Raw genomic sequence first — 15,947 nt, 5'->3', positions numbered from 1 at the left:
GGTCGTGGATGGGTATTCCAGCATGACAATGACCCAAAACACACGGCCAAGGCAACAAAAGAGTGGCTCAAGAAGAAGCACATTAAGGTCCTGGAGTGGCCTAGCCAGTCTCCAGACCTTAATCCCATAGAAAATCTGAGGAGGGAGCTGAAGGTTCGAGTTGCCAAACGTCAGCCTCGAAACCTTAACGACTTGGAGAAGATCTGCAAAGAGGAGTGGGACAAAATCCCTCCTGAAATGTGTGCAAACCTGGTGGCCAACTACAAGAAATGTCTGACCTCTGTGATTGCCAACAAGGGTTTTGCCACCAAGTACTAAGTCATGTTTTGCAGAGGGGTCAAATACTTATTTCCCTCATTAAAATGCAAATCATTTTATAGCATTTTTGACATGGGTTTTTCTGTTGTTATTCTGTTCAAATAAACCTACCATTAAAATTATAGACTGATCATTTCTTTGTAAGTGGGCAAACGTACAAAATCAGCAGGGGATCAAATACATTTTACCCCCACTGTATGGCCTTGTAGGCCTCCCTGTGCTTTGGAGACACTGAAAACCAGTTATAAGTCTCTCGGACCAAGTACTCCACACTACGGGGGATGGTGTCATTGGAAGCAGAGAGTGGCACACACAGTGAATAAGAACCAGATATTTGAGGCCATACTCCTCTTTCAGCACTTTATGGACCCCATTGATTATCCCCGTCATAACATTTACATTTTAGTCATTTAGCAGACGCTCTTATCCAGAGCGACTTAGTGCAGTGAGTGCATACATTTCATTTCATTTTTATTTTTTTTCTTCGTACTGGTCCCCCGTGGGAATCGAACCCACAACCCTGGTGTTGCAAACACCATGCTCTACCAACTGAGCCACACGGGACCCCATGATAGGGACTGACAATGCCTCATAACAGAGGCATTGTCAGTCCCTATCCCCATGAGTTTCTCTTTTTTAAGACAACAGTTCTCGAGAAAAGTCACAATAGCACGGGCTATAGATTTGGCATCCTCCCTCCAACTCAACAAGCCCCAGAAATGTTGATACAATTGTCTGCTTGGTGTCACTAAAGTACCTTATCACAACACCCAGGTACTTAGAAACACTTACATCCGTGGACTCATCGAAGAGGAGGCTGAAACGCTGGTCACCCACATCTGCTACCAACTTTTTAAGAAAGTATGGTGCTAGAACACCATTAATCATTTCTGTGCACTTTCTCCTGTGCTTTTTGAAGTGGGTAGCAGCAGTGGAGTCTGAGAAAGCAGCTCTACATGTTTCTCCAATGTGATCACATGCCAGCATGGAACAACAGTGTTCAGCGATAGCTAATGCCATGGTGGCCTCAGCCTTTTTTGCAGAGTCAATTTTTGTAACCATAAATGGAAGCTTGTTTTGGGTGGAACTGTTATAAGGCTTTGCCTTTTGAGTATGTTTTTGAGTTGTCATGTGTTTTTTTACATCACTAAGTTTGGCGTAGAAATCAGCATTACAATACAGGCAGTATGCCCTTGTATCATCTCCAATAAACGGCTTCAACCAGCCTTTGAATTCAGAGTTTGATTCCCACTCCTTTCTGTATTTTTAAGTGTACAGTTTAGACTGAGACATGATGAGCTAGCCAGCTAGATGTTTAGCTTATGTCACAGAGAGGCACACACACAGTGGACAAGGTGAGTAAGTGACTGAGGCTGTGTGAGTCAAATGCAGTGATTTATTTTAGACAAAGAACATTTTACATTTACATCAGCCAGCGGCGGCTTCCCGCATGCGCGATTCATTTGCAGTCTGGAGCGAGGACTGGGCCGCCTGTGAGTGCTTTGGGACGGGGTGGGGCCCACTGCAGCACCCGCTGCTCGTTGAGAAGAGGAAGAACGATACATGCTTTCACGTCAGTGTCTCCAATAACACCAGAAAAAGTCGCTAGATTTGTCGCTAGTTGATTTTTTGAAAATGTGTCGCTAGAGGGGTCTGAATACTCGCTAAATATAGCGACTAAGTCACTAAGTTGGCAACAATGGCGAGCTGTTGGATAGAGCACACCTGCCAAGACCAGAGTTGGTACATTTGCTAGATAATGCACACAAATTGTGACAAAACCATCGTTAAATGCAATTCAAACCCATTTAAATTGTATTTTCTTATTCGGTACATGGTCATTTAACAGCAAAAGTTATGTTGATGTGCACTATGTCATCACGCACAGTTTTTTTTTATCTGCAACAAGTCCGTTTGATGGAAAAACATCTCTGGTGAGATTTTTGAATATTCGCATTCAAATCTGTCTCCGATTGGATGGAAACCTAGATATATTTGCATTTTGAAACCTTTGACAATATCTCCATTTGATCAATGTTCCCTCAACTGCATGCGTGTAGTAGCCCAGCGACTGCTGAGCATTTATTATTATTTTTTACCTTAACTTGGCAAGTTCGTTAAGAACAAATTCTTATTTTACAATGACAATGCGCCGTCCTATGGGAAATATCAACCCACGGAGAGAAGCACGAGATTGAATTTCACCCTAATTTTCTAGAGCAGTGGTCACGTCGATCTCCAAAGCATTCCTAGTCAATTGCCAAACATTTATGTAAAAAGAAAAATGTAAAGCCTTATTTAATAATATATATTATTCGTCCCGGCTGTTGACACACCCGATTCAACTGCCCTGCACACCGGGTAGGTGAACTGTTACAATGTTGAACCATTTAATGTGTCTGAAGGTACAAACTCTGCCTGTCTGGCGGGTCCAGAGAGCACTATAAGACTACCGCTGGCCAATCAGGTGGCTCAGATTACGGTGTCTGCAGTAACGTAGAAGGCATACAAAAAAAGATACAGCAAAATTGATACTGTGAGATTTCAAAACGTTTAAAACCAAGACTAGAGACTGTCAACGAATACAGTAAAGAGCTGCTGTTTTTATGAATGTTTAAGTTCTTACTCAGCACTGTCAACACTTTGTATTCAACACTTTTATGAACCATAAAATGCGTATTCTTCCTATTTCCACTCAGCGTTAAAACAAGCACTGCAGCAATAATGAATGTTAAGGAAAGTGCATCCATATGTAACAGCTTCCGTCCCTCTCCTCGCCCCAACCTGGGCTTGAAGTAGGGACCCTCTGCACACATCAACAACTGACACCCACGAAGCATCGTTACCCATCGCGCCACAAAAGCCTTGTCCCTTGCAGAGCAATGGGAACAACTACTTCAGGTCGCAGAGCGAGTGACGTCACCGGATTGAAACGCTATTAGCGCGCACCACCGCTAACTAACTAGCCATTTCACATCGGTTACATATAGGCTTGCGTTAGCGGCTTGGGTCTTTTAATATCGAAGAATATTTAACTTTTCTCATAGGGGTAACAACATGAATTTGTGGATGAGGCAGAAATAATGCGGTGCGACTCGAGTTTCACCATCAGCTGGAAGACAGTGTCCCTTTTTGTTCAGTGGAGGAAAGGGAGAGCGGAGGGATGTTGAGAGGCGGACCTTAAATCTGCTGCTCTCTCTCCCTCAGCTAAAATTGGCCATCAGATGCGAGCACCATCAGCCCAGCAAATTATTTAAATGTATGCTCACTCAGCTGTGCCGCACAAGTAATACAACAACAGATATATTACCAGTGTGATTATAGCCTACCTGAATTTGTTTATATATATATATATATATATAATATAAAAAAGTGTCCCGAACAACAATGCATTGGCAAGGCAATTCAAGCGTAACTAATATGCAGTGACAAGGTATTGGGCCTATAGCTTACTGCACAAACCTCATTGCTACAGTACTGTTTTTAATTGGTTAATGTTGCATAGGCTTACGTTTAAGTCATGCAACAAAATATCTGTAGATCTCGGATTGCATTGTGACTCAAAGTGATCTTGACTCAGAAAAGGTTGGTGACCACTGTTCTAGAGTTTTCCCTGTTAACACTTTTAACGTTTCCCTTTACTGTGGTAATTGTGATCGAATCAATGCAATATTAGCCACTTTCAATGCAGCATACCGAAACAAAAGAACTATGCAAGAGATTTTGTTGTAGGCAGAACGCATCCGAGTAGGATTCTATTGCATTGACACGCACTACTTAGCCTGTACTCTACACAGACCAGTGCGGCATAAACAATCAGAGCTGCAGTAGGTCTATATGCAAATAGACAATTACCATACATGGATCTGTGCCATTTACTTTGAATTGGATTGTGTTTACAGCATGAGCGGTCGTGAGTAGATGAGCTTGTTTTTAGATCAAAAGAGAGCTGCATGTAGTCACGTGTGCGCATTTTGTTCATATCCTTTGCTAGTTAGTGAGTTATTAGCCCAGTTAAAGATCTTTTGTAGTCAGCAATAGGAGAGTGATTTCGTCCTACAAGAGTCTTAAAGGGGCAGTGTTGTATTTTGAGACCGGCTTGAATAACCTAAGTAGCCAATAAGCAGAGGGTAGCATCATTTGTCTGATTCTCTGTAATAATAATAATGCATTTTATTTTTGTTTCTTGCGTCAAACAACACAGAATTTTCAGTCACCACCTTGTCTAAAGGACAAGTGGGTAAAGTGAAATAGTTAAATAAAAAAATATATAAACAGGTTGTCAAGCCCTGCATGTTTTTTTTTTTCAAAAGTCTCATGGAATATAAGCCTACATTGAACATCACACATTTGCTGCTGCTGTAGGCTTAATGATACAACAGCTATTTCCATGTTAAAATGTTATGGGATGCATTTTGGGGTGGATGTATAAAATTATATTTTCTGTTTATTTTGCATCATTATACTCTATTTACAATACATTTATTTCTGTCAGGTCAAGAAGAAAATCTACAAATAGTCCAGGGATACCGCACTCCAGGTTCGATTATTGAACTGAAAGAAATTCTGGGTTTAAGGGGGTCCTTTGACATGAATGACAAAATACCAGGTCAATAATTTTATTTTGACAATCGTAAGACTACAGGAAACAGACAACTGTTCAACCACGGGTACATTGGAAAAGGCACAGCATCCATTTACGGCAGGGGTGGGCAACTCCTCGAGGGCCTGATTGGGGTCACTTTTTCTCCATCCCTAGCAAACACAGCTGATTAATCAAATTGCATTCTAAACTAAAGATCATGATTAGGTGATTATTGAAGTCAGGTGTGTTAGCTGGGGCAAAACTGTGACACTAATCAGGCCCTCGAGGTCTGGAAATGCCCACCCCTGATTTAAGGAGTAGCTAAGTCCCAGTGTTGGTTGTATTCTCGTGCAGACTCTGAAGGGCTAAATCTGACTTCATTTCTTTTTCTTTCACCGACTCTGTTGATCCTCCATTATCTTGCTCAGCTTCAGGCAGCTCACTCTGCAGGAGGGAAGAAAAAAAGCCTTAACCACATGAGAGCAAACTAGTAGTATTGTCCATGCTTATACAGTAGTATGAGTATCAGACATTCCTAAAAGGCTCTTTATTCATAAACTGATTTCTGAAAGCAGGTAAGAAAGGACTCATGCCAACGGCATTTGCTCTATTGGATACCACCAGGGAGAGAAGACACCAGCAATATACATCTGTGAGGCCATTTGTGGATTTAAAGGTAAGGTCACTGGTGCTTGAGGGCTAGTCTGAATAATGCCTCCATTTGTAGCCAAGCAGGGCTCGAACCTCCAGCGGCACAACGTTGTCAAACACTAGTTAAATTCTTAGCTACCTACGCTAGTACCCTGTAAGGAAGATATCCACACAGGGAACTGTAGCTACATATTTTGCAATGCAGAGCTGATGTAAAGGTAAGGTACAAATCTTTAGAAGTTAACTAAACTAGCTATTTATACAGGTAACTGCCAAAATAAAGAAAACACTTGAGTAAATGAGGGCTACAAAGTATACTGAAAGCAGGTCCTTCCACACAGGTGTGGTTCCTGAGTTAATTAAGCAATTAAAACATCCCATATAAAAATGCCCAGTTGCCAATTATTTTGGCTACCATGGCTAGACAAGCTCAGTGACTTGACTTTTGAAAGAGTGGTCTCAAAGGAGCATAGGGGGTTTATTAAAGGGAGTGTGTCACCATAAGTGTATTCATTATGCCGATTCTGTTGCAAAACGCTTAGTCTTTTGCAAAAAAACATTTACTCCAAATTGACAACTTTTTTCAATGAAAACGAGAGTTTCTATTGGTCAAATTCTCTCCACGTTTTGTTCCGTTTGGTTCTGAACAGTAAACGGTCTCCATTGCAAGACCTTATGAATACACCCCAGATCTCAAACCAATTTAACACTTATGGGAGATTCTGGAGTGGTGCCTGAGACAGCGGTTTCCACCATCAACAAAACACAATGACTGAAATTCTCATGGAAGATTGGTGTTGCATCCCTCCAATAGAGTTCCAGACACTTGTAGAATCTATGCCAAGGTGCATTGAATCTTCTCTGGCGGCTCATGGTGGATCAATGCCCTAATAATGTAAGACACTGTTGGTGTTTCCTTTTATTTTGTCAGTAACCAGTTGTCCATGAAACATTAGCTACAGTGCCCCAGGTATAAGCTTTAGGTAGTGCAATCCAAACTTTGGGGTTTATAGTAGCCTAGGCAGGCAAGTCTTTATAACTGGCCATCAGTGATTTGGATTGAGGATCAAATAATAAAAACGAATGTATGACTTGTATAGTTATGCTAGCTATTCATGAATAATTGAGTGAGCCGGATGCAGAAGCTACATATGTAACGCGTTAGCTGGCTAAACCTCACCTTTAACGTAATTGTTGAAAGGCTTTCCTTACCAATGGGATAGTGACATCTTCATAAGGTAGACAGTCTTCCCTCCAAGCATCATCTGTTATGCCAAGAACCCTGCCATCTCTCTGAACTTCACTATCCATCTTGGAATGTTATCGCTAATGTAGCTAATAGACTAAAGTTACTGTAGCTAGGTGTGACGATTGCACAATTAAGTATCCTTATTTGTTGTGTTGCAGACAACCTGTCAAAAAGAGGTCTGGTGTGGCATGCCAGAAGTCTCAACAAAATGTTTAGCTAGCTAAAGTATAAAACATCTATGGAAAATAAAATACTGTTTGAAGCTGCTTCTACGGTAAACTCAACGTCCCTTATTCAGGACCCTGTCTTTCAAAGATAATTAGTAAAAATCCAAATAACTTCACAGATCTACATTGTAAAGGGTTTAAACACTGTTTCCCATGCTTGTTCAATTCACCATAAACAATTGATGAACGTGCACCTGTGGAACGGTCGTTAAGACACTAACAGCTTACAGACGGTAGGCAATTAAGGTCACAGTTATGAAAACTTAGGACACTAAAGAGGCCTTTCTACGGACTCAGGAAAGCACCAAAAGAAAGATGCCCAGGGTCCCAGCTCATCTGCGTGAACGTGCCTTAGGCATGCTGCAAGGAGGCATGAGGACTGTAAATGTGGCCAGGGTAATAAATTGCAATGTCTGTACTGTGAGACGCCTGAGACAGGACGGATACCTGATTGTCCTCTCAGTGGCAGACCACGTGTAACAACACCTGCACAGGATCGGTACATCCAAACATCACACCTGCGGGACAGGTACAGGATGGCAACAACAACTGCCCGAGTTACACCAGGAACGCACAATCCCTCCATCAGTGCTCAGACTGTCCGCAATAGGCTGAGAGAGGCTGGACTGAGGGCTTATAGGCCTGTTGTAAGGCAGGTCCCCACCAGACATCAGCGGTAATAACGTCGCCTATGGGCACAAACCCACCTCCGCTGGACCATACAGGACTGGCAAAAAGTGCTCTTCACTGACGAGTCGCGGTTTTGTCTCAAGGAATGACCGTTAAACGGTCTCAAGGAATGACCGTTAAACCCAGGCCTGTACTCTGGAGCGGGATCGATTTGGAGGTGGAGGGTCTGTCATGGTCTGGGGTTGTGTGTCACTGCATCATCAGACTGAGCTTATTGTCATTGCAGGCAATCTCAATGCTGTGCGTTACAGGGAAGACATCCTCCTCCCTCGTGTGGTACCCTTCCTGCAGGCTCATCCTGACATGACCCTCCACCAGCATGACAATGCCACCAGCCATACTGCTCGTTCTGTGCGTGATTTCCTGCAAGGAATGTCAGTGTTTTGCCATGGCCAGCGAAGATCCCATTGAGCACATCTGGGACCTGTTGGATCGGAGAGTGAGGGCTGTGCATTCTGCCACCTACTGTGCGGGTGAATAATAAGGATCTGGGTAATAATAAATGAAATATCATACAAACTATCGAAAAAGAAATTGACTACACAAAATCACACTGCTTTTCTGTAAAAAAAAGTTTTTTTTAAAACAAATTCTGATCAGGTCCCTACACAGACTCAAATGACTCCTGTGAGGGCGGGACATTTCCTAGCCACAATAGTCCTTGTAGTGCTTCTGGCGTGAAGTCTTGGAGCCCCAAAAGCTGCAGATATAAAGATGTCCAGCTTGTTGGACTTCTTAGACACTTGTGCTGTACAATTAATCAGTGGCTATAAATGCCACAAAATCCACTTTCTTCACAATGAGTGTATCCAGATCACTCGCTTGACTTAACACTAGCAACTGGTTGCAATGCATCCACTGCCATATCTTCAACACTGTTGCCTCTTGCCTCTCCGACTCTTCACCGCCTGCACATAGGAGATCTGCTGCACAGCCCTGATTCTTGACACCTCAACCTCCTTCACCCTAATAAGGCACTAAAGGAAGTTTTTGGAGTATGATCCCCACCACGGTTGCAACATTTTCCAATGACAGATTCTAGAAATACTGTAGTTCTCCAGTCTTCAAACATTTGACACATGACCATATCCTTTACAATTCCCACACTGTAAGGGTTTGGACACACATGCTCTGACCGCACACCTCACACATCCAAGCTTCACACATTCAGGTAGAGTCTCCTCAAACAACAATAATATTGATAGGCTTTTCTCCTTCCTTCCATTTACCATATGGGTCAGGCGACATGCACTGATCACTCGTAGGATTTTCTGACTAAGGTACTCCTCATCTATATCCAACGAGACTCCAGCTATAAGGCCTTCTGCAGGCGCCCTGCTCCGAAGATCAATACATTACTTCTGACGTGGACAATTTTGCCAGATCCAGTGCAGCTTCTTCTGTTCTTCATCGACACATTAAACCAAAACAAGTCTGCTTCTAGTCACCTTGATTGAATGCACCTTTCCCACTGCTTTCTTCACAGTCCTCAATATTGCAAATGGATTTCGCAAATCAATCTCCTTGTACACAAAACACAGTCAAATAAGAAATGCATTATTGGACCGGTCCTTGTCTTCTACTTCAACTTTTGCTCGTTTTGTTCCTATATCCCATAGTCCCCACCTCTTCCTTAACTGACCGTTGCACGCAATAAAATTGCCTCCCCTTACTACTAGCATCCCATTCCCTTTTGCCAAAGATCGACCCTTTTTGCCCAGATCAGACTTGACTTCCCTGCGGCCCAGCAGGACCTGAATATCTACCCCCTCTCTCCTCACATCTATTAACCACCACATCAGCCTTATCATTACCCTCCACACCCACATGGGTGGGAACCCAGCAAAAGTTTACCACCACTCCCATCCTCTCCAATCCCATTAGCGTCACCATCTCCACAAACAAGTCTCACCTATCCAACCTCCCCGTCTTCACACTACTCAACACTGCAGCCGAATCAGAGCAGATCAACACAGTGGTTTCATCTCTTCCACCCATCACAAACCTATAATCATGGCTATCTAATTGGCCGCATAAACTGACACATAATTAGTTAACCGCTTACTTACTCTAACATTGAATTCTGGGATATACACCCCTGCCCTCCACTCTACCACTGACTAATAAAACCAATTCTCTATATATCTCTCCACACACCGTCTCACGTCCTCACCCCATTCTCTCCAACCCTCAATCATATCCACATCTACACTTGGTTTTGGAAACAGCCACGGGGAAACGTTCCCCAATGCAATTGCCGACCCTCTCTCGCTCTCCCCAAGTCCATAGTACAGGGGCGGAAATCCCAGGGGGGATGGGGGGGACACGACCCCCCCCATCCTGGGAAAAATATGATTTGTCCCCCCCAGTATATCACTGTAAACATAACTTTGTAATTTAAATAATATTAATAATACGCAATGAAAGCAATTGTGCTGATTATAGACACTTAATAGCTCATTTAAGTTTCAAAAGATTGCGCCCCCACCCTTTGCCTCACAATGGTTTGATCCACTGCCAGTTCCTTAGTTGGCAAGGTAACAGAGGGTTCGTATCTACTGTCTGAAAGGCACTCAATGAACGTAACTGATGTGAGGTTAATCCAGTCAATCGCGCCATAGCAATGTTTGGTTTTATGTTGGCAGGGTTCACACACATACTAGCTGAATTTGCAGAGCTAGCGTGCAAACATGAACTATTAAGCAAGCTAGTACCTATTCCATTTATGCGGCGTCGTCAAAGATGGAATCTTGGCTATCGTCAATTTATTCCAAGATCAGCATGCATGTAAATTAGTGCGTCAAAGTCCCTGTGATAAGGTTAGTGATAAACTGAAGTCCAAACTGAACAGAACTACACTCTGTTCTACCTTTGTCTTAAATATATTTAATGGTCTCGTTGCAAAAGCTAAATTGTCGCAAGGGAACTTTTATTTATTTTATTTCACCTTTATTTAACCCGGGTAGCAAAGATTATAGCAAACACCACTGAAACGGAATTGGTGCTCGCTAGCTTTGCAAATTGAGCTATTGTTGGAAGCCAGCCAATATGAAACAAACGATTAAAATGACAAAAGGTTGCAGCATATGTTGTGTAAATGGTGAACTCATACAGCTGTCAACTCTTGTCACTGCAATCCGTTTCACATTTGCTAGCTACCTTTTAGATCGAAGCCCATATAGAATGATAGAAGATAAGATGGTAGAAGCCCATCTCCTACTGTAAATAACCTACTGTGTGTGTGTGTGTGTGTGTGTGTGTAGCCAGCCAGCCAGGTAGAAAAATGGCAGAAAAAAGACGACAGAGTATTTTTCAGTACGCCAAAACGCAAAGTAAGAACCCTAGTAGCCTAATATCTCAAAGACTAGTTGATAAAATGTTCATAAGAAAGAAGTGAAATACTAATGGAAATGTTTCACAATGATGTCATTAGGCAGAGCAGGCAACAGATGGCACACAGACAGCAGAGCTGGGGACAGATATGCAGAGACAGGGAGTCTCAGGTAAGTTTGTTGAGTCTTTGTTTGGCAACATTATGAAAGGTTCTCAATTTTTTTTGACTTGTAAAATAGGAACATAATTGGAAAATGCCATGGATACCCCCACTCTCAACTTAAACTGGTGACTGAACTAAGATTTGTTAAAGGCAATGGTATTGCTGTTGTGATTAGTTGTGTAGTTCTGGGTACCGGTAGTTAGGAGTACGGCAAACACCTTATTTCTTTGGTTCCTCAATATACATTTACCATATTACAATGTAGGCTATGTGTTACAGCATTACTTTTGGTGTCCCCCTCAGGAATTGCTCTTGAGAAAATTGCATGTAATTGTCCCCTCCAAAGTTGATATCAGATTTCCCCCCCTGCCATAGTATACCACTTTCTACCCAGTTGTCCACCCATACAACCTCTGCTTACCCACTCCTCACTCCCAGCATTCCCCAGTTGCCTTGACTGTATCCTATCTAGGGGCTGTAGTACCATTTTGGCTGCCGATCCATACACAAAACACCCATAATCGAAAGATGACCTGATCATATACAACATATCCTGCCACTGCCCTCATGAGGTTCAGCACCTTCCTACAGTTAATTGCAATATACTCAACATGCCTCTACCACTTAAGCCTCTCAAACACTTATTGGTTTATTGCTGCCACCTACTGTACGGGGTATTGAAACGACAACAAAACAAAATAATCCATATCGGGGAATGGGGTGTGGGGAACCCGACATCATACAAAATACACAACTTTTTTTTTTATCCCCAAAAAACGCTAATCCGCATCCACAACGATGCCTATTTTCTCAGATTTCCTCTGTTTGCACTGTGCAGTTGACAACCAATGCAACAAAGTCCACCTTAACATGCAACATGTCAGGATCCCTCTGTTGACATGGAATATTTTCTGGTGTCTACTGTCATGACGTTGGCCTGTGAGCAAGGTTTATGACCCCCCCATAAATACCTTTCTCCCTTCCCTCTCTCTCTTGACTCTACTGAAGGACTCTTGAATAGCCTTTGTTAAACAGAGTCTGGGAACATCAAGCGGTGGGGGGAAAGGAACCATATTTCGGTAATCCAACCAGTGGAGAATATGCGTTGGTACTTAATGAATATGATGTCAGTTCGGTTGTCATCTGAGACATTCTGATTAATGATAGGATGACATAAACTGTATCGTGGAAAGTCTACACATTATAGTTATCAGATTCTCATGGAATTGTTGTGCAATTTAAATGTTTAAACTTGAAACTATTTGTGAAAAGATTAAATGTAATCTTAGCTTCCAAATGAGGGAATTGGGTTTTCATAAGGTTAGAGCTCTGCTCAATCAGTGGCCTGCCCCTGTGGAGAGACATTGGGCTAGGGGGCAGTATTTTCACGGCCGGATGAAAAACGTACCCAATTTAAACAGGTTACTTACTACTCTGGCCCAGAAACTAGAATATGCATATTATTAGTAGATTTGGATAGAAAACACTCTGACGTTTCTAAAACTGTTTGAATGGTGTCTGTGAGTATAACAGAAATCATATGGCAGGCAAAAACCTGAGAAAAAGTCAACCAGGAAGTGGAGGATCTGAGAACTGTAGTTCTTCTTTCTAGTCCCTTTCGAAACTACAGTATCCGTGGGGTTACGTTGCACTTCCTAAGGCTTCCATTGGCTGTCTAAAGCCTTCAGAAAGTGGTTTGAGCATTCTCCTGTCAATGGGCAGATAATAGGAGCTCAGTTTCTGAGTGGACTGCCTGGCAACAAAGGGATTGGATATGCGCGGTCACGCGAGCACGCTGTTCCTTCTTTTTCTCCTTGAATGAATACGCTATTGTCCAGTTGGAATATTATCGGAATTTTACGTTAAAAATACCATAAAGATTGATTTTAAACAGCGTTTGACATGCATCTAAGTACGGTAATGGGACATTTTGACTTTTTGTCTCTGGTTCCGCGCTCGCGCGTTATGCCTTTGGATAAGTGATCTGTACGTACGAACAAAACGGAGGTATTTGGACATAAATAAGGATTATTTGGAACAAAAACATTTCTTGTGGAAGTAGCAGTCCTGTGAGTGCATTCTGACGAAGATCAGCAAAGGTAAGACAATATTTCTAATACTAATTCTGAGTTTAGGTTGCCCCGAACTTGGCGGGTGTCTGTATAGCTCACCGTGATGGCTGAGCTATGTACTCAGGATATTGAAAAATGTGCTTTCTCCGTAAAGCTATTTTAAAATCTGACACAGCGGTTGCATCCAGGGGTAGTCTATCTATAATTCTTAAAATAATTGTTATGTATTTTGTCAACGTTTATGATGAGTATTTTTGTAAATTAATGTGCACATTCACCGGACGTTTTGGTGGGAATACATTTTCTGAATATCACGCGCCAATGTAAAATGCTGTTTTTGGATATAAACATGAACTTTATCGAACAAAACATACATGTATTGTGTAACATAATGTCCTAGGAGTGTCATCTGATGAAGATCGTCAAAGGTTAGTGCTTCATTTAGCTGTGTTTTGGGTTTTGTTGACACATGTCCTTAATTGGAAAATGGCTGTGTGATTATTTTTGTCTATGTACTCTCCTAACATAATCTAATGTTTTGCTTTTGCTGAAAACCCTTTTTCAAATCGGACAATGTTGTTACATCAAGGAGAAGTGTATGTTTGAGAAAGTTGAATTATGACATTTTGTTTTTTTTGAATTTGCCGCCCTGATATTTCACAGGCTGTGTCCCGCAGCCCATAGAAGTTAAAGTAATGATAGAAACAGTCTATTTGCTTTTTTGAGCTGTTCCTGCCATAATATGGACTTAGCCCTATTTGTTAAAGACCTTCTGTATACCACCCCTACCTTGTCACAACAATTGATTGGCTCGAACGCATTAAGAAGGAAAGAAATTCCACATATGGACTTTAACATGGCACACCTGTTAATTGAAATGCATTCCAGGTGCACCTCGTGAATCTGGTTGAGAGAATGCCAAGAGTGTGCAAAGCTGTCATTAAGGGAAAGGGTGGCTACTTTGAAGAATCTTATAAAATATATTTTCAATTTTACACTTTTGGTTACTACATGATTCCATATGTTATTTCATAGTTTTGATGTCTTCGCTATTAATCTGCAATGTAGAAAATAATAAATAAAGGAACCCTGGATTGAGTAGGTGCTCCTTGGGATGGTGTGTCCAAACCTTTCACTGGGGCTGTATGTGTTCTGTGACTTACGTTCCCTCCCTGCAGTACAGTTGATAACATGGCTTTTTAGCATTAATAGCAAATCTTACTAAAGCATATATCACTTGTTGGTTTATTCCTCTGTACTGGAACATATCTACTACTCACATGAATCCTCTCAGGATCTCTCCCGCTTGACCCATCTTCCTCTACTTTCTTCACTGCCTCAGCATACGACACCTTCAGCACTACTCTAACCCTGGAAACCTTAACCTGCCTCTCTCGCACCAGACATTTCTGATCCCCAGCCCCATGGGCACCCCTACAATTAAAACACAATACTTCTTTCCCCAATGCTACGCATTCCTTTGTCTCATGCCCTTCTGCACACTTCTTACACCTAGGAACCTCCCTCCTACACACTGCTGCCACATGCCTTTAAACTTGACATCTGTAACAACTTAATTTATTCGGCACAAAATAATGTAATATCCTGACATCACTTTGTCGGGCAAAGGCTCAATATCAAAACTCAAAAGAACAGACAATGACTTTGGTTTCACCACTCACGCCACCCTGTCTGCATTGCACCAAACAACGAGCATCACAGAGAATCGTTCCCTTCAGTTGGTCCACATTTACCGCTACCCCAGTAATCAGTCCTTTCAATAGCACCCTTTTCTTGAGAGCAAAACCAGTCACATCTCTTGTCCCCATTCATTTTGCTTGAAGTGCCTGCACCCTCTGACCAGCAGAAACAAACAATTATCACAAGACCACTTCTGATTACCTTCTCCGATTCCACAGCACCCGACTCTGTTTTCACCCACCCTGAAACCACAAATGGATCAGTCAAAAAACAGGGGTCCACTTCCTCCAAAAATGTCACTCCTACTGCCAGACTCATCTTTATCCTGACCATCGGTGCAAGCCTTGAGCTCAGAACTTCACACCTGCCACCTCCGATAATTCGCCCTCATTCACTTCCATTTCTCCTCCAGACCTCGATTTGGTGTACGGCTCACTCTGCTTACACATTCTTCTTCAACAAACCATCTCACTTTTTTCCAGCCATTTTCTTTTTTTATGAATTCAAGCTCCCCCTCTTCCTCCCTCTCTCTGCGACCTCCTCTGCCTCTTGTTCCCCTCCATTTCTCCTCCATATTCCAAGTATACGTCTCCTTATGATAATATTGCACTTCTAACATACATGACATTCTTGCCATCTCAAGGGACTCTATTATCCCGAGCTCGCTCCGACTCCAACAAAACCACTCAATCCTTCGTCAGTGATTGGTCTTGGGATTAGGTTGGTGGATCGCATCCAATTTAAAGGTGCATACACCGCCACCTACTGTATTAAAGTATGAGGCCAGTCACGGCTGACCTACATTACATTTTATTCATTATTCCTGTTCCTAAAAGGAAAAAAATAATTCCACCACCAACTACACCTACAGTGCCTTCGGAAAGTATTCAGACCCCTTGACTTTTTCCACATTGTTACTTTATAGCCTTATTTTAAAATGCATTAAATAAAACATTTT

General features: G+C 42.2%; 1 non-coding gene across 1 annotated transcript; it reads right to left on the bottom strand.

Moving 5' to 3' along the window:
• Positions 1–4,923: 4,923 nt before the first annotated feature.
• On the bottom strand, positions 4,924–15,734 carry LOC106603647 (uncharacterized). Its single transcript, XR_001328465.2, has 2 exons — positions 15,191–15,734; positions 4,924–5,347 (listed from the first exon to the last, which is right to left on the bottom strand). It is a non-coding gene; the product is annotated as an uncharacterized protein (transcript).
• Between the last annotated feature and the right edge of the window lie 213 nt (positions 15,735–15,947).

The sequence above is a fragment of the Salmo salar genome, chromosome ssa04, assembly GCF_905237065.1.
Source record: "Salmo salar chromosome ssa04, Ssal_v3.1, whole genome shotgun sequence".
Classification (NCBI taxonomy): Eukaryota; Metazoa; Chordata; class Actinopteri; order Salmoniformes; family Salmonidae; genus Salmo; species Salmo salar.
This window is presented reverse-complemented; position numbering and strand designations above follow the sequence as displayed.